Consider the following 23,747-nt stretch of genomic DNA (forward strand, 5'->3'; position numbering starts at 1 on the left):
CACATGGCTGATTGGGGTCATACACTGGGCAGATCATCAGGTGTTTTGGGTCGGCCTTATACATCAGGATTGTACAAATCAATGACATGTTGACGCTGTCTGCATGTAATCACAAGTGGAGCAATGACCTGTGGTCAGGAACAGGTGTGTACCCCTGGATACCAATCACTAATCGCAGGAAATCGTTCCATGTACATCAGGTTTCCTTGCAGCCTGTCATTGATTTGTACAGACTTCCTGTTTGCCGCTGATTGGAGCCTCCTGACCTTACCTGCCACCGAAATACCCAAATCTGGGCGATAGTTACATAGTCTGGCTGAAAAAAAGACAAAAGTCCATCCAATTCAACCAAAAAAAGTTATAATCCTATACCCACATTTGATCCAGAGGAAGGCAAAAAAACCCAGCAAAGCACGATCCAATTTGCTCCTGCAGGGGAAACAATTCCTTCCTGATCCCCCGAGAGGCAGTCTGATTTTCCCTGGATCAACTTTACCTATAAATGTTAGTATCCAGTTTTATTCTGTGTATCTAAGAAACAATGCAGGCCTTTTTTAACCACTAGGGGACCGCCCACAGTACATATACTGCGGCAAGGTGGCCCCTGTGCGCAGGATCGCGTATATAAATGTGATCCAGCATTTCCGGTTAGGGGGCGCGCATGAGGCGCGTGACTGCCTTATCGCACCGCCGATCGCGGCCCTGGGTGTAAATCACCGGGCCTGGCCAGTGATTACCGGCGATCACCAACAGGGAGGACGGCTGCATTGTTTACAATACAGCCGTCCTCCCTGTCAGTTTGGGCACACTGATCGGGATGGATGAGCACAGCCATCCCGTTCAGTGTGCTTACAGTGAAGCACACACACCACAGCCCCCTAGTAAAACACTCCCATTACACAGTTAACCCTTTGATTGCTTCCAAATGTTAACCCCTTCCTCCCCAGTCCCATTAGTACAGTGTCAGTGCTTTTGTTTTAGCAGTGATCACTGTATTGGTGTCACTGGGGATGTCAGTAACCCCAAGTCAGTTCCCCCAGTGTTAGAATGTCCACCGCAGTCCCTCCATAAGTCGCTGATCACCGCTATAAGTCGCTGATTGCCGCCATAAGTCGCCGATTGCCACAATTATTAGTATTAAAAAAAAATTCCAGTATCTAAACGTATTGGGATTTTGTTTAGCAAAGACATGTAGCAGAATACATTTTGGCCTAAATTTATGACTAAATTTGATTTTTACATTTTTTTATTGGACGTGTTTTATAGCAAAAAGTAAAAAATACTGTTTATTTTCTCAAAATTGTTTTTTTTTTGTAATGCAAAAAGTAAAAAACGCACAGGTGATCAAATACCACTGAATACCACTTTTTTTGTGGGGAAAAAAAGGACGTAAATTTAATTTGGGTGCAGCGTTGCATGACCGCACAGTTGTCAGTTAAAGTAACGCAGCGCCGCAACGCAAACCACTTCTGTAACCGGTTCCTGACTGCCCTATAGTAGAAATACTGCTACAGGGTAGCACGGGTGCGCAAAATCACATATATATATGTGATTCGCTCAGCTGTGGTTTTCACACCCCTCCCAGATAGCGTCAGATTGCCCATCAGTACACTTGGAATCACTTTTAACCCCTTGATTGCCAGGAACATGCTCATACACAAACCTCCATTGCTAGTATAATGTCTGAATGGATCAATATCTTTGATCAGATCAGCACTATGCCAGCATGCACATTAGTATAGTGTCCCCAAAAAATTGCGTTAGCGGGATCAGCCACGGTGGCAGATTACTTGCAAGACTGCTTTTACAAGCAGCGGGAGATGATGCCCCCCCTGCCTTCCACTGCCTTCTCTGGCAGTCCCGTGCCATTGGGGGAACCTGAGAATGCAGCTGGTGTTTCTACCAGGTGACCGTAGATCTGATTGGAGACTGGAATGGTGCCAATCATCTCTATAGTCTAAGAAATCGAAAGCTACAAGCATTTCATCACTTCAGTTTCGCAGGATATAAACAGCGCCATTTGTAAATTGGGAAAGCATCTGATCACACCAATCTTGGTGAGATAAGATAATGTAAGAGCAGAGGAGATATCTAGAGTCTGATAGACCCCAGATTTCTCAAAAAAGATGCCCATTGAAGTTCTAGGGGATATTTGCATTCCCTGTGATAGCATTAAAAGTGATCAAATTATAATTAAAGGGACAGTGTAAAAATAATTAAAAAAATCAAAATGACTTTTTGCACTTGCGCACCTGCGTGCACGAGTGTGCCGTTATGTAAACCGCGGTTGCGCCATGCATATGAGGTATTGCTGCGAACGTCAGGTCAAAGGCAGTAATTCTAGCACTAGACCTCCTCTATAAATCTAAAATCGTAACTTGTAAAAACTTTTAAAACGTTGCTTATGGATATTAAAAATGTATGCAATTTGTCTCCATTGCACAGATCATGCTGAGTTTTAAAGCATGTCATGTTTGGTATCTATCTATTTACTCGGCATACCATCATCTTTTATATTTTACCAAATAATTGGCCAATATATTGTGTTTTTGTGCATTTAAAGTAAAAAAGTGTATTTTTTTTAAAACAATTTGATTTGAAAAATCGCTGTGTGAGTACTATGTAACATAACAAATTGCAGCACCCACCATTTTATTCACTCGGGTGTCTGCTTTAACCACTTCCTGTCCGGACACTTTTACCCCCTTCCTGTCCAGGGCGCTATCACACTTTGTATGACAATTGCGCAGTAATGCAACACTGTACCCATATGCATTTTTTACCATTTTTTTTTAGACAGATAAAGCTTTATTTTGGTGGTATTTATTCACCACTTTATTTTTTTTGCTATGTAAATGAAAACGTCCAAAAATTTTGAAAAAAAAAGTGTTTTTCTTATAAAATTGTGCAAATAAATAATATTTCATCATAAATCTTGGCCAAAATTTATTCCGTTAACTTTTTAGTAAAAAAAAAAATAAGCAAAATTAGTTTATAACCAAAAATTATAATTAAAAATTTTTTTTTTACATTTTTATTTAATTTTTTTGTTTTTACATACTGTCACCCTAGCATTACAGTGTCACCATGGTGACACTGTACTACTTGTGGGGGGTGATGAAGATTTTTTTTTTTTGTACACTGGTAGCTTTTACACCCGTATAAGATGTAAAAGCAATCATTTCTCTTTCTCTCTGTCTGCATTCTTGCAGCCATTGAGAACTACTGAGTGAGCTGTGATTGGTCACAGCTTGTCACATGGTACAAGGCTGTTGTGAATAGCCTTGTACCATGTGACTTCTGTGATCATTCACAGATTTCACACGTAGTAAGCAATGATGTCACAAGTGACATCTTGCTTACTACTCTGCATGTGATCACTGATTGGCCAATCAGTGATCACATGATTGGGACCTCGTATAGAGGTCCTGTCCGACGATTGGTGTTTCACTGTGTCTGGAGGACACAGCGGGCACCGGATCGTGGTGCTGTGCACTCCCAGGGAGCGCACACAAGCAGGGTGCAGGGAGGCCGTTTATAAACGGCCACCCGACCCTGCAGTGCCACCGTCCGGCCGTTTATATACAACAGCCAGACGGAAGGTGGTTAAAAATTTTTTTATAATGTTTGGGGGTTCAAAGTAATTTCCTAGGAAATTTTTTTATGTGAACAAAAAGTGTCAGAAAAGGCTTGGTCTTCAGGTGGTTATAAGAGTAAATGATGTGTGGCATAAACTTCTTATGCTGGGCATAAAATACCTCTGCCCCCCAAAACTACCTCTTTTTGGAAAGTAGACACCCCAAACTATTTGCTCAGAAGCATGTTGAGTCAATAGTAGAATTTATTTTTTTACCACAAGTTTTTGGAAAAAGACAAAAATAAAAATAAAAACATTTTTTTTTACACAATATTGTCATTTAAATGATTTATTTATTGTTCACACATGCCATGGGTATATGTGGAATCACTCCCCAAAATACATTCTGTTACTTCTCCTGAGTATGGGGGTACCACATGTGAGAGACATTTTGGTAGCCTAGCCGCGTACAGGACCCCAAAATCCAATAAGCACCTTCAGGCTTTTAAAGGGGGCACTGACATGCCAGGATAGCACAAAACCCCCGAAATGACCTCCTTTAGGAAAGTAGACACCCCAAGGAATTTGATAAAAGCACGATGAGTATTTTGCAGATCTCGTTTGTTGCCACAAGTTTTTGGAAAATGAAAAAAAGAACAAAAACATACTTTTTCTTTTCTTTTTTTGTATTTCAAAACCTTGTGAGAAAAAAATGAGATCTGCAAAATACTCACCATGCCTCTCTTTAAATTCCTTGGGGTGTCTACTTTCCAAAAAAGGGTCATTTGGTGGGGTTTGGTGTTATCCTGGAATTTGAGGGCCTCTGAAACTGTGATAGGTAGTGAGGAAGTGAAACAAGGAAGTTAGGTACTGTCAGGCATTTAAAGTGGTCATTGGATTTCAGGCTCCCAAAAAGTCTCATACATGTGATATCCTCATACTCGGTAGAAGTGGCAGAATGTATTTTGGGGTGTAATTCCACATATACCCATGGCTTGTGTGAGAAATACATACTTTAAATGACAACTTTGTGTTATAAAATTTTTTTTTTTGTCATTTTCCAAAAACTTGTGGAAAAAAAAAATCTTCCATGGACTCAATGGCCCTGATTTACTAAGAATTGAGTCTACCAGCAGACGCTGAACATTCAGGCAGACTCAATTCACTCAATCAAGACCTGTCAGTCTTCAGAAAGGCACCCAGCAAGCTGATTAGAAAGAGTCTACTTTCTAGACTCTTTCCTGTTCGTAAATACGAAATCACATTGGGTGTATTTCTAGATGCAATGCTGGATATGTTCGCTAGGTGGCGCACAAGCACGGGCTTTGTCCTGTTGGCATTTATCTGTTTGCATATGAGAATACTTATAATTTAAAATAAAAAGCACACCTATATTATATATTTTTTTAATAATTTTTTTTGTTGCTGTTTCTGGTCATGGCTGTACCTGTCTGGAATTTGCATGCTTTCTCTGTACAGTTGTGTTTCTGCCAACACTCCAAAGACATGCTGTTAGGGTAATTGGGCCTAGTATATGTCTGAGTTTCTGGCCTTAGATTGTAAGCTCCTTGACATTTGTGAATGCCCAAAATATGGAGATCAATTTCCAGGGTTCTGTCAGTGCCAGGAATATTGATCAATCAATTAAGATTTGGGCTAATGACTAGACCGTGGAAAGGGAGTGAATCTTACCTGCGTCCTGTTCTTCTGACAAGTTTGAAACTTTCAATTTTCCTACTGTTTATATTTCATTGCAACTTTTTTTCTCTTCTCTTAAACCTCTGTCCTTATACAACTTGACCCCCTCCCCCCCTATCATCACCTATGGTTGTCAATGTCCTAGTTCACATCAGTGCCTGCATTTCCAGTGCGTTGCAGGTGCTGCCAAAAAAGTCGAACAGGCTTCATTGTTTATGCACAAAACTGTACTGGAACGCGGTAAAATGCCCTGGAACGCACTGAAACGCACATGTCCCTAATTAAATTGAAGAAAAAGAAAGGGGAAAAAATTAACTGGAATGGATACAAAAATGCACTGGAACGTGACAAAAATGCATCCAAAATGCACTGGAACATGCTAAACATGCATCCAAAAAGTGCATGCAAAAATGCATCTGAAACACATCTAGATTGTGTTTCTATAGTGTGAACTGGCCCTTAGGACTTGTTCACACCATTTCTGGTGCAGAAATGCATGCAAGAGCATGCATTTTCCTGCATAGCAAAGAAATGCAATGCCCTTTGCAGATGTGCGCAGGTACCATGATGCAAACTCAATTGCACCTCCTCACATCTAATAAACACAGATGCATTCACAGCCACCAAAACTCATGGCACCACACTACTGTGCGGTTAGGTGCAACACACTTTTAAAATAATTTGCCTGCAGTATTTTTCATTTTCCTACATGTTAGGCAACCCATTGAAATTAATGGGCTGAGGAAAAAAAAAGTCAAAAATGCCCCATTCACACAGGTCCTCTGTCCTGTACAGCATGAATGAGTGGGTTGTTCATGTGGCTGGAGCCACCTGTTACACTATGGGGACACAGCAGCTGTATGAACACAGGTTTTAATCTGACAGGTGTGCAGGCGTGGGGAAGTGGCCCTGAATTCTCACTGTCTGTGTTCAGGGCTGTACACCTGCACCCATATGCTTGTCAAATTAGGACCTGCAGCGTTTCCATAGTGTAACATAGGTTGCCTGCAAACGGCGACAGCCACAAAAACAAACCACTGATTCACACCCTACAGCACCCATGTGAATGAGCCCCAAGACCTCAATTACACACACAGCTTTATTTAGATTTAACAGGAATTTGGTTGTGATTGTGCCCATTAATAAAGGTTTTAGTGTATTTTTACCATAAATATAATGTTGATATTTTCGCTGGTGGTGTGGAGCCTGTCAGGTAGGCTATATGGAGCCCCATGATATCTAACAGTGGCCCAGGGTGTATGCTTGTGTCTGTGCCACCTGTATAGTTAGGAAGAACAATAAATTCTTCTATGGAATACCTTGAACCTCTGCTATGTATGTGTACCTCAATGTATCTAGGAATTGGACACGTTTTCAAATGAAAATACAACAATTATTAGTCATGTTTCCCCTGAAGCAAGCATGAACTAACCCCTTAGTATTATAAAGCATCCCGAATTCTCATTTTCCCAAATGTACCCAATTATGCATAGGCCATATCTGTGTGCCCACATAGGACATCCCAGTGGCTATTCTATGGACAAGGTACACTTTTCTGTATGCCTGATCTATGTTGAGCTGCAATAGTCAATACGTTGCAATAGCCAGAAATATTTGGACCCAAAACACATGAGCTCAGGTATCCAAACGTGAATGTTCCTTCATAGCAAACCTCCATTATGTACTATATGGGCCTGGCCCACTCTAAATGAATGCATTGTTCCGGTAAGTCCTTCTATTACAGATTTCAGCTACATGTTGAGGAAATTGCACTAACTTTTCATCACATTGCATATTATCTGGCCATCTTAAGTCTCGGAAATAGAATCAAGAGGGTATGACACTTTTTTAAGGAACCAAAAAATAGTCTTTATTCGACAAAACACAAAAAAAAAGGCAAATACATGGCCTGATGGAAAGATATGGCTGCCAGCTCCCAATTTTTTTGCCAACCAAAAAATGGCTCCGCTGTTTGCCAGCACACGGCTCAAACATATCTGTAAAATATGGGGACTCCAATATCCAGTGAAAGTTCAATCAGGAACGAGAAGCAATTGTGCCCCCCCAAAAGCATTATAGAGGAAAGGGATGGTCAAGTTGCTGTCCTGCTTCCAAACCACCTCTGGCATGCCAGGGTCTTTACGCCAGTTCTTGCCTGGTGCCACAAAATATCCACTGGCCACAAATTAAGGCGAGTGGAAGACATGAAGGTGGCTTTCTTGAAGCTTGATCCGCCAGCAGGAACACTCCTGTAAAATGAGAGCAAATAATCATTGACATTTCATCATGACAGTCAATTCTCAATGCAGGCTAGCTAGAGTGTCTTTTTCATTTTTAACCATTTTAGGAGTTGAAGTAAACATCCTTGGAGCATTTACTGTGTTTGGAAAGGCACAAGGTCCTCCCTCCCCCAGGCACACTAATGCTCACTTGAAGTGGAGCCCCATCCTGATTTCATGATGTGCTTGAAAAGCTTGCCTCTCTGGACTCCGTGGCTCATGAATGAGTCTTCTTGGGCTCACACCAGAACAAAGTGCTTGTTTTGGGGGCACTGGACAGGAAAGAGGGGCCAAGGAATGCTGGCGTGGGAGCAACTAAATGAATGATCTGGTCTGCTCTGTGGCAAACTACTGTGCAGAGCTGGTAAGTCTTACATGTTTATTATTGTATTTTGGAACAATTGTTAAGATCACTTTTCCGAACCCACCTGTGATGCCAGACAGCTAATCCCTCTAGGCTTCCCAGGGTCTCCATCTGCCTTGTACTCTAGCAGTTAATCAGCTGAAAGAAAAATAAAATCATTTAGATACATAGCAGAGGTTCTTTTTTCTTCATAAATCTACAGGTGGCACAGACAATAGCCTAAACTGGCCAGCTGTTCTACTTCCTCTTCACTCTCTTGCCCAAAGCCACAGCATTTATTCATGTAATGTTTTAGTGGCCAGGATAACTTGTCATGTTGACTACACACTGGCTAAAATGGCAAGCAATGCTTTGCGCCCGCCCTCTAGCCAATATGCTCCTACAGGGCGGCATGGGTGCGCAAAGGGGTGCACCTGCCTTGGCCGCGCTGCCTTTTTGGCCTCGGCTATCAATCCCTGTGTCCTGGCTGCCGATTACTCGCCAGTGGCCACTGATTCACGAGCATCTCTGATGGGGAGGATAACTGCCTGTAAACAAGACAGTTCTCCTCCCTGTCAGCTTGTGCACACTGCTTTGGATGGATGTGCCCAGCACAGCCATCCAAAGCAGTGTGCTTACAGTGAAACACACAGACACAGCACAGAATAAAACAGCACACAGGTAACCCTTGGATCGCCCCACATGTTAACCACTTCTTGCCCTGTGCCATTAGTACATTGCCAGTGCTTTTTTGGGAGCACTGATCACTGTATTGGTATCACTGGGGATATTAGGGACACCAAGTTAGTTCCCCTCAGTGGCAGAATGCCCGCCGCAGTCCTGCTATAAGTTGCTGTTCACCACCATTACTACTAAAAACAAAACAATCAAAACAGGATATATTCTGCCATTTGTAGATGCTAGAACTTTCACATCAACCAATTAATTTACACATATTGGGATTTTTGGGAGCAAAGACATGGAGCAGAATACATTTTGCACTACAGAAATGGACATGTTTAATAGCAAAAAAGCAAAAATATTGCTTTTGTCACAAAAGTGAATGACTTTTTGGATCTAGCGCAAGAAATTAAAAAACACACAGCAAATAACTCCCAAAGAAAGCTCAAATCGTTGGATACAAAGGATGTACATTTCATTTGGGTGCAGCGTTGCATGACTGTGCAATTGTCAGTTAAAGTAACGCATCGTTTTAATGCAATAAATGGCCTGGTCAGGAAGGGGGGGGGGGGGAATCCTCAGGAGAGCACGTGGTTAACATCTGTGTCCATGTGAGGGAGAGCCCTCAAAGTTGCAATCTAGTACTGTTGCAAGGCAACAAGCAAATCAGTTAACACAGCAGGATGTTTGCTACAAGTGGTCGCCAATGGGAAGTAGTCTCCCAAAGGATGTTCTCGCATAGGTCCCCCCCTATGATTTATGGAGGTCAAACAGCAAGAGCCCAGACCTCTGAGTGGTGTGAATGTGCAAAATGGCTGATTTCCTGACATCAAAAGGGTGGCCCATGTGGGCTGTACTGCTTCCCTGGGACAGGAAGATTCCTGGCAATAGAGTGGGCCCCCCTGGTGGAGCCAATGACCTACTTTCTGGAGGGTTCAGGGTAGCACAGTACTTCCTAAGGTTTGGAAGTGATGCCCCCTTCTAATTTCCCAATTTTAACTCCTTGGCCAGAGAACAATATGGGCCAGTTCACGAGCATTGAATGGGTGTTGCTTTTAGAGTGGTATAAATCCCATTGGCAGCCTTGGCCCCTCTTACCATTTTCTATCCATAAACCAAACAGATACTTAAAGCTGAGCTCCACCCAAAAGGGGAAGTTCCACTTTAATGCATGTCCCCGCTCCCGGTTAAGGATTGTCACCTTTGGGGAGCAAGTCTCTGAATGTGACAGGTACCCGCTCCCACTTCCGCTGCAATTGGGGTTGGCGAACGGAAATTGCCTCTCCCCCCCCGTAGTCTTCTTGGAAACGTGACAGGTCCCTGAAGACTACAGGACCATTCCCAAAGTGCAGCGCTACTCAAGCATGTGCAGTGGGCACCTGGCTGGGAAGCCACAAGCTGTCACAGCCAAGGGCACACACTGAAGATGCTTGCGCCAAGGAGAGAAGATGGCTGCTAAAACCAGCCATGGTGAGGACCCTGCTGGATAGAGGGACAGGTGAGTGTCTGTATTTGACAAGTCAGCAGCTACAGTTTTTGTATCTGCTGAGTTTGATTGTTTAACAAATCAAATGGAAATCCTCTTTAACTTAGAGGACGAACTTACATTATCTAATGTACATGTCTAATCTTTGCTCACGGATTTCTATATGCTCTGTCAAAGTCTGTCACTTTCTTTGTCAATAAATAAGACCTATATTTGTGGATCCTTGTGTGGATTATTCTTGGTAATATTGTAGTCTGTTACTAACATTAATATTGTCCGAGCTCAGATATACTAGCCAATTCTATGGACCGACAAGATACAACTTTAACATAACGATTGGTCAAGACCAAAACAAGGACCCAATTGATTTCAAGTACAACAGATTTAATCTCTACCTATGATAGATACATACATGTGAAGTAACGGGCGATCAGGTCAGCTCGTGTGGCCATCCTGTCCGTGGTATTCCGCCTTCAAGCTCCCTCTCCTCAGTCGTCTCCCAGGAATCATTCCTCGCCTGACAAATGTTGTGTAGGAGGCCACAGGTGAGGATGATCCTGGAAGACTTCTGAGGAGAGTATAGTAACTCACCCCCAGGCCTGGCCAAACACAAAAAAACGGGACTTAAGAAGTCCTATGGTATGCTCCACAATAGCTCGGCTTTTGGAATGAGCCTTGTTATAGGTAATTTCGGCCAGGCTCTGGAAGTACCTGACTGGAGCCATCAGCCAAGTCAGCTGCGGATAGCTGGCATCCACTGTGAAAAAAAGAACAAATGTTGTCAAGTAATTGCACTAGTATGGTTATATACTATATCGAAGTTCAAACCGTACATTGTTTCTAAGGTTGGTTTCTACCTGGACACAATTGATTGCCTTTCTCTATTTAACACTGACCAGGTTTTGTACAATGTGAATTTCAAAGCACTTTAGGGCATTAAGTCAGTGTTGGAATACACGGACATTACTTATCTCTTTTCCACATTATCTGCTGATTGGTGCATATATGCATCCTCTTGTTTTTGTTTTAGGGCCTAAAGTCCACATCTATGTGGCGTTAGGTCAACATTTTGCTGGGCTGAGAGGGTGTTCCCAGCACAGTCCTCAGTGGGGCCAGAGAAAGGGCTGGATGTATGCATGCATAGGTTAGCTTTATGATCATGCTATTGCTGTGATCGTGTCAGGGCTCCAGGTATGACCAGAGGTGTGTGGACCGACACAGGGAAACACAGACTTCAGGTATAGCGTGTAACACAATATCATTTATTAAAGACAACACAAACATAAACGCAGTGCAAACAATCAAACTCAACACTTGCATAAATATGTACAACCAGGTGCAATAAACCTTAAACTAATAGGTACCAGTGCAGTCAGGGCTGGAGAGGTGGAGCGGTCAGGCAGGCTGAGCCCACAGCACGGATTTTCTCAGGGCGCGGGGTCTAAGTCCCAGCCTGCTATTCACCAGGGCCCCTGATGGTGGGGATGGACTTGGTGCAGACTGGAACCAGGTCGCGACCCCTGAGTGCGTCCGGCTGTGGTAAAGAGTACTGGCAGGGGAGTGCAGGAACGGAGTCTGATGGGAAGAGGCAGGCAGACTTACTAGAGGTGATCCGTGCGGGATGGATCGTTGGGTGAAGTAAGCGCAGTCAGACAGGCCGGGTCGGTAACGTGCGGGCAGCGTGGTACAGGAGGAGCAAGCAGAGAATGGTCGGGGTCACAAGCCAGGTTCAGCAGGTAGCGGGCAGCGCGGTACCGAGGATCAGGCAGAAGGATGGTCAGGCAAGCCAGGGGTTCAACAGGAGATGGTCAGGATCAAGCAGGGTCAGCAACGAGGCAGGAACACAGGATACCAGGTATAGGGGCTCATGGGAAACCATACACCAAGGCCCAGATCACAGGCCTGGTCATTCCTTAAATACACCTCCTGCAATCAGCCCAGGTGTTGGCTGACTACAGGAGTGAGCTTCTGGCTGCTGAGAGCACCCGCTGGTCAGCCCTGGTACTGCAGCCCACACGGCAGGTGAGTCCCACCACCATTGCTGAGTCCATTCCTGACAGATAGGCAAGCACAGTGGGCTCATAACCACAGGGCCTGGCCCTATATCAACTTTGGTAACATGCATGCAACATTATAGTTCATGTGGAGCCACAAACACACACAATACTTTACCAATAAGCCAGCCGACTGGCATTTGGCCACTCTTGAACTTCTGGTACACGCCCGACTGATACAAAGTACAAAGGCATCATGGCATAAACCTGGAAAACCTGTCCGGACACTCATGATACGTTGTCTGGCGTCACAGACAACTTGGATGTTGAGGGAGTGGTACTGCTTGGGGTTCCGATAGTCCACTTCATCTCTCCTGGGGACTCGGATTGCCACATGGGTGCAATTGATTGCCCTCAGGATTTGTGGCATTTGGGCACGCAGGTAAAAACCCACCTTCACACCATTCCACTCATCTACATTTTGTGGCCAGTGAATAAATTGGGGCACCAGGTCAAGAATAGCATCTATGACATGCATAAAAACCCTGCACACAGTTGGCTGACTTATCCCAACAATAAGTCCAGAGGTGGTTTGGAAGCTACCGCGACCCAAAATATATAGAGGGTCGTCAGCAACTTGACCATCCCAGGTAGAGCATGACTGCGCCATGTGGTGGGCAGAGTCTTTTCCTCTATGAGCTGATAGAGGTGCACAATTGCATCTCGTCCTAAACTAAACCTACACCAGATATCAGAGTCCCACATATTTTCCAGATATGTACGTTCTGCAAAGAGCCGTGGCTGGTGTAAGCGGACCAAAGGAGCAGGAGCTGCAGCAAGATCTTCAACTGCAGCTGCATCACAAAACGCTTGCAGGAAAAGTGCCAGAGCTGCATATAAACATTCCTCATGTTCCTCATTCGCATCCTGATTCGCCATCTCATCAACCATCTACACTCACAAACGCTCTCGCGCATATATATACTCTACCCGCAATCGCGCACGTACGTACGTCACTGGCGAAGAACTATAAATGAGAGCACATGGAAAGTAAGCATTCTCCAAGAGCATATGTCCGTACTGACTACACTAGAGGTAAGCTTACAATGTTGTTAAAGAGTACATTTTTACTTACATTTTTAACTATAAGCAAGAAATAATGTGCTATACAACACTATTACCTGTAGACAAATTGATCCTTCTCTACTTAATTGGTCCTTTTTTTTTCTTGTATGTGTGCTTTTCATTTAGCTTATTTCAGCTGCCTGTAGCACCTGTAGTGTGCCAGTGCCAAAAAACATTTACTTATGTTCAAATGTGGTGTTTGTCTGGCCACATGTATTTCTTCAGCTAGACCTGTTTATGTATTACCTCCCTCGGTTATGTTGGCATTTTTGACTTGGCTTTGGGGTCCCCCTCAAGCAGGCCCTGTGCTTTCTCTGGAGGCCACAGACCTGACCTTTGCTCTTATGTCTTTCTACTTGTTGCAGATTTTTGAAGAAGCATTTTGCAAGAGTGCATTTTTTTCTTTTGTTAAGTGTGCCTTCTGACGTATCTGGGCTAAGCCCAAGAGGCACATTTTATTTTGTGTGCCCCCCCCAGGCCCATTTTGTTTTGGTAAGTGTTGCCTCCCCTAGAGCATGTGCTGTTATTGGAGCCCAAACCCCTGACTTTTGTCTTTTTTCTCTTTGCAACATTCTGACGTATCTGGGCTAAGCCCAAGAGGCCCATTTTGTTTTGGTAAGTGTTGCCCCCCTAGGGCATGTGCTGTTGTTGGAGCCCAGACCTCTGACTTTTGCCCTTTTGTTTTTTTCTCTTTGCAGCATTCTGAGGTATCTGGGCTAAGCCCAAGATGCACATTTTGTTTTGGTAAGTGTGGCCCTCCCCTAGGGCATGTGCTGTTGTTGGAGCCCACACCCCTGACTTTTGTCTTTTTTCTCTTTGCAGCATTCTGACGTATCTGGGCTAAACCCAAGAGGCACATTTTGTTTTGGTAAGTCTGGCCCCCACTGGGGCATGTGCTGTTGTTGGAGCCCAGACCCCTGACTTTTTCCCTTTTGTCTTTTTTCTCTTTGCAGCATTCTGACGTATCTGGGCTAAGCCAAAGATGCACATTTTGTTTTGATAAGTGTGCCCCCCCCCAAGGCATGTGCTGTTGTTGGAGCCCAGACCCCTTACTTTTGCCCTTTTGTCTTTTTTCTCTTTGCAGCATTCTGACATATCTGCCCTTTGGCCAAGAAGGCCAGTTTGTTATTTTGGTAAGTGTGGCCCTTCCTCCAGGGCATGTGCTGTCTTTGGAGCCCAGACAACTGACCCTTGCCCTTATGTCCCTTTTTCTGTTGCAGATTTCGACATTTGTACGGGCTACCTGCTGCTGCAAACAGCACCCAGCCAGACTCCCTGCCCACTTGTCCTCCCATGGCATCCCCAAGGGGCCGAGGAGGCCGGGGTTCAAAGAAGGCCGAGGTGCCTGGGGGGACACTGGGCCTTCCCCTGGCCATGGTGCCATTGGGGTTACTGCGGCCCAGGGGTCCATTAGGGTTAGGGGGGGCATGGAGGGCTGGGGGTCTGGCTGTGGTGTGAGGGGGTGACAAGCTGGTGGCAGAAGGGGCCAGGCTTCCTTCAGAGAAGAGGCAAAAGCTGAGGCTGCTGCCTCCCTTTCTAGTCCTGAAGAAGGGACATCAAGGGGAGGCAGACGGGCCCGGCCCCAGGCCTGGACCCCGTCCCAGTCCGAGCCCAAGTTTCTGCCCTTCTCCCGCGGTGAGACCTGGGCCCTGGTGGTGGCTTTTGTGGAAAGAGCTGATCAGATCTTGGGGCCCGCAGTGGTCAGGCAGCAAAGGACCGTCTGTGGGAGGAAATCGCGGTGGCCGTAAATGCAGTGGGCAGGAAGATACGCCAGAGCCTCAAGAACATCAAGAAGCGTATGCATGATCTGAGACACCATTTAAAGGAGAAGTTGGCTGAGTGGGCTGAGCAGGGGCATGTTCCCATGGAAGGGGTGGACCCTGCCTATCTTCAGCACCTGTCTCAGAAAGAACAGGCACTTCTGCCAATCATCAGTCTAAACATGATTTTTGGGGTGACAGCTCCTGGAGATACTGATGATTGGCAGAGTGGTAAGTACACTACACATGTCCATATTGTGTCTTTAAAGTTGTGTTATCTTTTTTTAAAGGAAAGTGTGTGAAATAGTGTTGCTTTACATTTGTTCATTTTTTCTTGTGTTGTAGCCAGTCCCGAGCCAGGTGCAGCCCCTGCCAGCCCATCAGAGGACGACTCAGATTACGCATACACTGATGAAGCGATGTTCCCTCCTGGTAAGCACTCATTGGGAATGCACCCCATAATGTTGAACAGGCTGCTAGAACATCAAACATCATCTCACATATCAATGTCCTATTCACTGCACAACATCAGCAGGAGGAGGAGAGGCTCCCCCCACTGCTGCCAGCCCAGGAGGAAGATCTTGGTATGTATTGATGTGCTTGTCTAGAACAATCATAATCACTCAAGATGAGCCAATGAGCATCCTTTTAGGAATGCAGAACAAACCAATGCTAAACTCTGTCTGAACACAAATATATCTCCACAACACGCTGTATTTCTTTGGGGCTCCTCATTGTATTTCACTCAAACCCACAAAGAAATCAGTGTAAAAACTGTTGCCATACAGAAATGTGTATAATCCCTACCAAATGTCCTGGGCCCAGTTTCCCCAGTCCAAGAAAAGCAGGTAACTACACCAAACTAGGGGGAACTAACTGACGAGAGAAATAAAGTTCCAAACATTGCTAACTAGCTGACATCTCCCAGGCGTTCCAAATCAGACTCGCCCTTGCAACTTCAGAACTACTCCCAGACACAAAAACATTCAACGCATGTAAACACATACACATAATCTGACCAACGTCAAAATGCTCAACTCTGAAAGTCCCAGAATATCCAATGTGTTTGGTGTTTAGTGACATGCATATATCATGCCTGCTTAATATACAAGAAATTATGTGCTCCACTACAGTGAACCATAACCTCCCAATCGTGCCGCTCACCTTCAGGTTTGAGCCACACAAAGGGAAGGTCAAACACACTTGGTCAACGCTATGGGTGGCAGAACTGGCAACATACCTCCAATTCACTTGAAATCATTAAGTCTCATTTTAAGGCCGCAGGTCTCCAGCCAAATCATTGTTAAAATTAAAGCCCAAAAGAGCTCATGCTTGTTTACATTTCCATTCAATGAGTTTATTGGCCCCCTTAAGGATGCTGATTTTCGGAGTAGTGTTTAACCACTTGTCAAATGCACTGTAGCTGTCATTTGGCTACAGTCCGTGGAGGGCATCATATGACGCCCTCCCGTGTGCCCCTGGGGGAGCACACCCGGCGATCTCTATGTCCTACCGACACAGCTGTTCACGTGATGTGGTAAAAGGCTAATCACAGTGGCCTTTTACCTCGTGATTATTATTATTACACAAGATTTATATAGCGCCAACAGTTTGCTCAGCGCTTTACAATATAATGGGAGACAATACAGCAACAATACAGTTCAATGCAAGAGGGATTCGAGGGCCCTGCTCCTTGGAGCTTACAATCTAGGAGGGAGGAGCTAGTGGTACAAAAGGTAACTGTGGGGGATGGACTGGTTGGAAAAGTAGAAGATTCCAGTATTAGCTGGGGGCAAGATAGGCTTCCCTGAAGAGATAGGTTTTCAGAGATTGCCTAAAAGTGAGCAGAGTAGGTGATAGTCTGATAAACGGGGGTAGAGAGTTCCAGAGGATGGGGGAAGCTCTGGAGAAGTCCTCGAGATGAGCATGGGAGGGGGAGACAAGGGAGCTAGAGAGTAGGAGGTCTTGCGAGGAGCGGAGAGTATGGTTTGGGTGATAATTAGAGACAAGATCGTTGATGTAATTTGGGGCAGAGTAATAAATGGCTTTATACGTTATTGTTAATGTTTTGAATTTTATCCGCTGGGCAATGGGAAGCCAGTGGAGGGATTGGCAGAGAGGGGTGGCAGATATAGAACGGTTAGTAAGGTGGATGAGTCTGGCAGCAGCATTCATGATAGGCTGAAGAGGGGATAGCCTGCAATGAGGTAGGCCAATGAGGAGGGAGTTACAATAGTCAAAGCGAGATATACAGTCATGGCCGAAATTGTTGGCACCCTTGATATTTTTCCTGAAAATCAAGTATTTCACACAAAAAAGGTATTGCATTAACACATGTTTTGCTATACACATGTTTATTCCCTTTGTATGTATTGGAACAAATATAAAACAGAGGCAGAAAAGCAAATATGACATAATGTCACACAAAACCCCAAAAATGGGCTGGACAAAAGTATTGGCACCCTTAACTTAATATTTGGTTGCACACCCTTTGGAAAACATAACTGAAATCAGTCGCTTCCTATAACCATCAATAAGCTTCTGACACCTCTCACCCGGAATTTTGGACCACTCTTCCTTTGCAAACAGCTCCAGGTCTCTCTTATTGGAAGGACACCTTTTCCCAACAGCAATTTTAAGATCTCTCCACAGGTGTTCAATGGGATTTAGATCTGGGCTCATTGCTGGCCACTTCAGAACTCTCCAGCGCTTCTTTGCCATCCATTTCTGAGTGCTTTTTGACGTATGTTTGGGGTCATTGTCCTGCTGGAAGACCCAGGATCTTGGACGCAAACCCAGCTTTCTGACACTGGGCCCTACAGTGCGACCCAAAATCCTTTGGTAATCCTCAGATTTCATGATACCTTGCACACAGTCAAGGCACCCAGTGCCAGAGGCAGCAAAACAACCCCAAAACATCATTGAACCTCCACCATATTTTACCGTAGGTACTGTGTTTTGTTCTTTGTAGGCCTCATTCCGTTTTCGGTAAACAGTAGAATTATGTGCTTTACCGAAAAGCTCTATCTTGGTCTCATCTGTCCACAAGACGTTTTCCCAGAAGGCTTTTGGCTTACTCAAGTACATTTTGGCAAACTGTAGTCTTGCTTTTTTATGTCTCTGTGTCAGCAGTGGGGTCCTCCTGGGTCTCCTGCCATAGCGTTTCATTTCATTTAAATGTCGACGGATAGTTCGCGCTGACACTGATGCTCCCTGAGCCTGCAGGACAGCTTGAATGTCTTTGGAACATGTTTGGGGCTGCTTATCCACCATCCGGACTATTCTGCGTTGCAATCTTTCATCAATTTTCCTCATCCGTCCACGACCAGGGAGATTAGCTACAGTGCCATGGGTTGCAAACTTCTTGATAATGTTGCGCACTGTGGACAAAGGCAAATCTAGTTCTCTGGAGATGGACTTGTAACCTTGAGATTGTTGATATTTTGCCACAATTTTGGTTCTCAGGTCCTCAGACAGTTCTCGTCTCCTCTTTCTGTTGTCCATGCTTAGTGTGGCACAGACAGACACACAATGCAAAGGTTAAGTGAACGTCTCTCCTTTTTATCTGCTTTCAGGTGTGATTTCTATATTGCCCACACCTGTTACTTGCCCCAGGTGAGTTTACAGGAGCATCACATGCTTGTAACATTCTTATTTATCCGCAGTTGTGAAAGGGTGCCAATACTTTTGTCCAGCCCATTTTTGGAGGTTTGTGTGACATTATGTCGAATTTGCTTTCTTTCCTCCCTTTTTTTGTTTTGTCCCAATACACACAAAGGGAATAAACATGTGTATAGCAAAACATGTGTTAATGCAATACGTTTCGTGAGAAATACATGATTTCCTGGAGAAATATCAAGGGTGCCAACAATTTCGGCCATGACTGTAACCAGGGAGTGAATAAGTTGTTTAGTGGTTTCCGAGTGTCAGGGCTCCAGGTATGACCAGAGATGTGTGGACTTACACAGGGAAACGCAGGCTTCAGGTATAGTATAAACAATACAATTTATTAAAGACTAAACAATACATAAACGCAGTGCAAGACTAAACAAACACAGTGCAAACAAACCAAACCTCCAACAGATAACAATAAGAACAATACTAAATGTAGTCGGGCAGGCCAGGTTGGTAGCAAACGGGCAGGCAAGGTACAAGGAGCAGGCGGAAGAGTATTCAGGAATAGCCGAGGTCGGTACAGGCAGAGTTCGTGCAGAGTAAGGATTCAAGAAGGCAGGATCAGGATACAGGGGCCAAGGGAAACTATACACCAAGGCCCTGACTGCAGGCCTGGCCATTCCTTAAATACACCTCTTGCAATCAGCCTCAGGTGATGGCTTGATTTCAGGAGTGAGCTTCTGGCTGCTGAGAGCACTCGCTGGCCAGCCCTGGTACTGCAGCCCACACGGCAGGTGAGTCCCACCACCAGTGGTGAATCCATTCCTGACGGGTGTTGGTGAATGGTTGGGTTGGGCAGCCCTTTGAGGTTGGATCTGGGGTGCGCCAGGGGTGCCCGCTGAGTCCCTTGCTCTATGCCTTTGCCATCAACCCTTTCGTCAGGAGGAAGATGGCGGGGCGGTGAGTGGGGTGCCGGTGGGTGCCACTGGAGATCCGCCTTTGAGATTTGTGGCTTTTGCTGATGATGTTTCTGTTTTCATTTCTGGACCAGAGGAGGCGCAGGAGGTGGTTTCAGTAATGGATCAGTATGCCGAGGCATCGGGTTCCAAGGTCAATCAGGACAAATGTGAAGTTCTCTGGATAGGCAGGGAGGGTGAGAGCTTCTCACTCCCGGACGCCTTCCCGGTGCCTCAGCCGAACATCAAAGTGTTGGGCATCAATTTTGGCCCTGCTGATTACAGCAAGCAAAATTGGGAATCCAAGCTGTCGGATGCCGAGGTCAAAGTGAGATGCTGGAAGGGTGGCGGCTCTCCTTGAGGGAAAGGGTTGACTTGATCAAGACTTTCCTGCTCCCAGTCTTTTTGTACGTCACCTTCGTTTGCCTTTTGCCAGAATCGCTCTATACGAGGATCTATAATTGTTTCTTCCAGATGTTATGGGGGAATCGGCTGAACCTCGTCAAGAGGGACGTGACTTACTCATCCAGGCGCGAGGGTGGCCTAGGTATGGTCAACCCGGTGGTCTTTTTCTCTCTGATGTTCTTGAAACATAACTTTGGTAGCATGTTGGCAGAGAGACCGCCTGCATGGGTAGGACTGTTCCGGATCTAATTTGGACCTTTTCTGCGCAGTTGGGAGAGTGGCGGGCCAGTGAGAAGCCTGCGGGTCAAGCATGGTGAGCTCCCCGGCTTATGTGGCCGTGCCTGAAGTTACTCCGGTGGTGGCATGTGACTGCGGAGGAGGTCCGGTCCCTCCCTAGGAGGCTCCTGGGTGAGAGGATTGTGGCATCTGCTTTCCATGAGCCGCTGGCCTTGAGAGATTGCCCGGGCCGTGTTATGAGGGAGGGTTTGCGGTTGATAAATCTGGAGCGGATCCCCCTGAAGTTGCGGGACCAGGCCTGGCTTGCCTTCCACGGCAGGCTCTACGCGAGGGGTAACCTGAAGTACCGTCCTCCGGATGACCGTGGTTGTCCGAGGTCGGAGTGTGGGGGTGAAGTGGAGACTATGGACCACTTCTTGCTTCAGTGCCCCTTTAATGTAGAGGTGTATAAACAGGTGGGAGGGGCTCTGGGTGTTCCTTTCCTCCATCGCTGTCAAGGTCCTACCTTTCTTCAGAGCTTGTGCATCTCCATGAGCTGGCATCCATCTTGGTTTTCTGCAAAGCATGGTGGGAACCTTTATGCCTTCAGGCTTCTGCGGCTTCTCCTCAGAAGGGTGTGGTTGAGCACATTTAAACCTGCTGTCTGCAAGTGTGCTCTGCACTTGTGTCCTGTATGTTGCCCTGTTGCAAGCTCTTGTGTTGTTCCCATTGCTCTCCTGGTAACCGACTCGGCTTGGACAAGACTACTCTCTGCGTTAACCCTTTACCTGACCTCCCGTTGCTGAACCCGGCCCGTGACCTGAGTATTCTTTGCCTACCGTCTAGTACTGTCTGCTCCGTTGTTATTGACCCGGCTTGTCTGACTACTCTACTCGTGTTCCCATCTAGCTCCCACCAGCTGTACGCCATTGGCGGCAGTCGTTATCGCAGCTGGGGTTACTCGGGGGCCGCGACCTGGTCTCAGGCTGCGTCAAGTCCATCCCCACCATCAGGGGCCCTGGTGAAGGGTAGCCTGGGGCTTAGACTCCGCACCCTGAGGGACTCTAGTCTGTGGGTAGTGGTTGTCGTCAGTCGCAGCGTGACCGTACCATAGGCCTGCCTGCCCATTCCAGCGTTCCTGCCCTGACATTACACAAGTGCCATGAATCCTGACGGTGCAGGTACGCCTTCGATCCCTATGTTACTCGCCAGACTTGACCAACAGGATCGCTTGTTGGATCAGTTCGCTCAGGCGTTGCAGGCTCTGCTTGCACGCACAGCGCACCTTACCCCTGGGGCTATTAGGTCAGTTGTTACTCCGGTGGACTCTCCCACTGTTGCTCCGGTTGTTGCACCTACCTCCGCATCTGTTGCGGAACCCGCGGTACCCAGAGGTATGACTGGTTCTGCCCCTCTTCCTCAGCGCTTTGGGGGGGAACCGAGTCAGTGTCGTGGTTTCCTTAACCAAGTGGGGATTTACGTTGAATTAATACCTCACGCTTTCCCTACTGAGAGGGCAAAGGTGGGCTTCCTAATCTCGCTACTCTCTGATAGGGCCTTGGCCTGGGCTAATCCCTTATGGGAGAGGAATGACCCGGTGATTCACGTGTTTACCCGTTTCGTTGCCTCCTTCCGTACGGTATTCGACGTGCCCGCTCGCTCCGCTTCTGCTGCCAAATTGCTCATGTCCATGCATCAGGGTTCACGAACCGTTGCCGAGTAAGCCATCGAATTTCGTACTTTGGCGGCAGAGGTGGGTTGGAACAATGAGGCTCTAGTGGCTGCTTTCTCTCATGGTCTCTCTGATGCGTTGAAGGACGAGATCGCAGCCAAAGAACTGCCTGTGGAGTTAGAGGCACTCATCTCCTTCCTAATCTTGATTGACACCAGGCTCAGAGAGAGGCCTTTATTTAAGGAGCGTCTGCGGAGGCCTCCTAACCGTTTGGAGCCTATGTTTTCTGTCCCACCCGTGCCTCGCTCTCCTCCCACGCCTCCTGGGGATGGTTTGTCTGATAGTGAGCCCATGCAGCTGGGGTTTGCTTGCCTTTCCAAGGGGGAGCGGGCCTCTCGGCGTCGGGAGGGTCGCTGCCTGTACTGTGGACTCGGGGGGCATTTTCGGCAGTCCTGTCCGGTCCGTCCGGAAAACGCCCGCACCTGAGATCCTGTCGGGGGCAGATCTTGGGTGGAGTTTCCTCGTCCCCGGTTTCCCGTAAAGATAAACCGCTTATCACCGTTGTCCTTTCTTGGGCAGGAGGCTTGGTGATGGCCCAGGCGTTGGTAGACTCTGGGGCTGGCGGTTTGTTTATGGACAGTTCGTTTGCTGCCCAGTACTCCATTCCTCTGCAGGCTCGAGAGACTCCATTGGTTCTCGAGGCGATAGATGGCAGGCCCTTGCAGCCATCGCAGGTTACCCACGAGACCCTGCCGGTGGAGGCAGCTATTGGGGCTGTTCACAGGGAATTGGCCTGTTTCCAGGTAATTTCTTCCCCGCACTACTCCGTGGTTTTGGGCTATCCCTGGCTTCAGAGGCACAATCCGACCTTTGATTGGCGATCGGCCGAGATTCTCTCATGGTCACCACGGTGTGGGGCTGGTTGCATCTGTGGTCCGGTTAAGGTGCTGTGCACCTCCTCGGACTCTGTGCTGCCCACTGAATATGGGGAGTACCTGGACGTGTTTGACAAGGTGCGCGCCGGTGCTCTGCCTCCTCATTGTCCATACGATTGTGCCATAACCTTACAAACTGGTGCCACTCCTCTGCGTGGCAGGGTGTATCCTTTTTCGGTGGCAGAGAATCAGGCCATGGAGGAATACGTTGCGGATGCGCTTTCCCGGGGGCACATTCGCAAGTCTACGTCTCCAGCAGGAGCTGGGTTTTTTTTCGTGAAAAAGAAGGGAGGTGAGCTGAGACCCTGCATTGATTTTAGGGGTCTCAATCGGATCACGATTAAAAATGCTTATCCTATTCCGTTGATCACCGAGTTGTTTGACCGCCTCAAGGGAGCAACGGTCTTTACTAAACTTGACCTTAGGGCTGCCTACAACCTCGTACGGATCAAGGAGGGCGACGAGTAGAAGACCACGTTCAGCACCAGAACCGGCCACTATGAATACCTGGTTATGCCCTTCGGGTTGTGTAACGCACCCGCGGTCTTTCAGGAGTTTATTAACGATGTCTTACGTGACTTGTTGCAGCAGTGCGTGGTGGTTTACTTGGACGACATCCTGGTTTACTCTGCGTCTATGGAGACTCATATCCAGGATGTTAAGCGGGTGCTGCAACGGTTACGTGAAAACGAGCTTTTCTGTAAGCTTGAGAAGTGTGAATTTCACCAATCCCAGGTTGCCTTTTTGGGCTACATCATTTCCCCGGTGGGTTTTTCTATGGACCCTGAGAAGGTTTCAGCGGTTCTGCAGTGGCCTCGCCCCAGTGGTCTTCGGTCCATTCAGCGCTTTTTGGGATTTGCCAACTATTATCGGAAGTTTATCAGGAACTTTTCCACACTGTCCAAGCCTCTCTCAGACCTGACCAAGAAGGGCAGTAACCCTCACGAGTGGTCACCCGAGGCCATCTCAGCTTTCAAGGCTCTGAAAGCTGCCTTCACTTCGGCC

At 46.6% G+C, this 23,747-nt stretch overlaps 1 long non-coding RNA gene across 1 annotated transcript; it reads right to left on the reverse strand.

Annotated features, from left to right (window-relative positions):
- Positions 1–7,155: 7,155 nt before the first annotated feature.
- LOC149443726 (uncharacterized) lies at positions 7,156–16,510 on the reverse strand. Its single transcript, XR_016306630.1, has 3 exons — positions 10,477–16,510; positions 7,983–8,056; positions 7,156–7,524 (listed from the first exon to the last, which is right to left on the reverse strand). It is a non-coding gene; the product is annotated as an uncharacterized LOC149443726 (long non-coding RNA).
- Between the last annotated feature and the right edge of the window lie 7,237 nt (positions 16,511–23,747).

The sequence above is a fragment of the Staurois parvus genome, unplaced genomic scaffold (genome assembly GCF_062004578.1).
Source record: "Staurois parvus isolate SC_StPar_1 unplaced genomic scaffold, SC_StPar_1.0 ptg000836l, whole genome shotgun sequence".
Lineage (NCBI taxonomy): Eukaryota > Metazoa > Chordata > Amphibia > Anura > Ranidae > Staurois > Staurois parvus.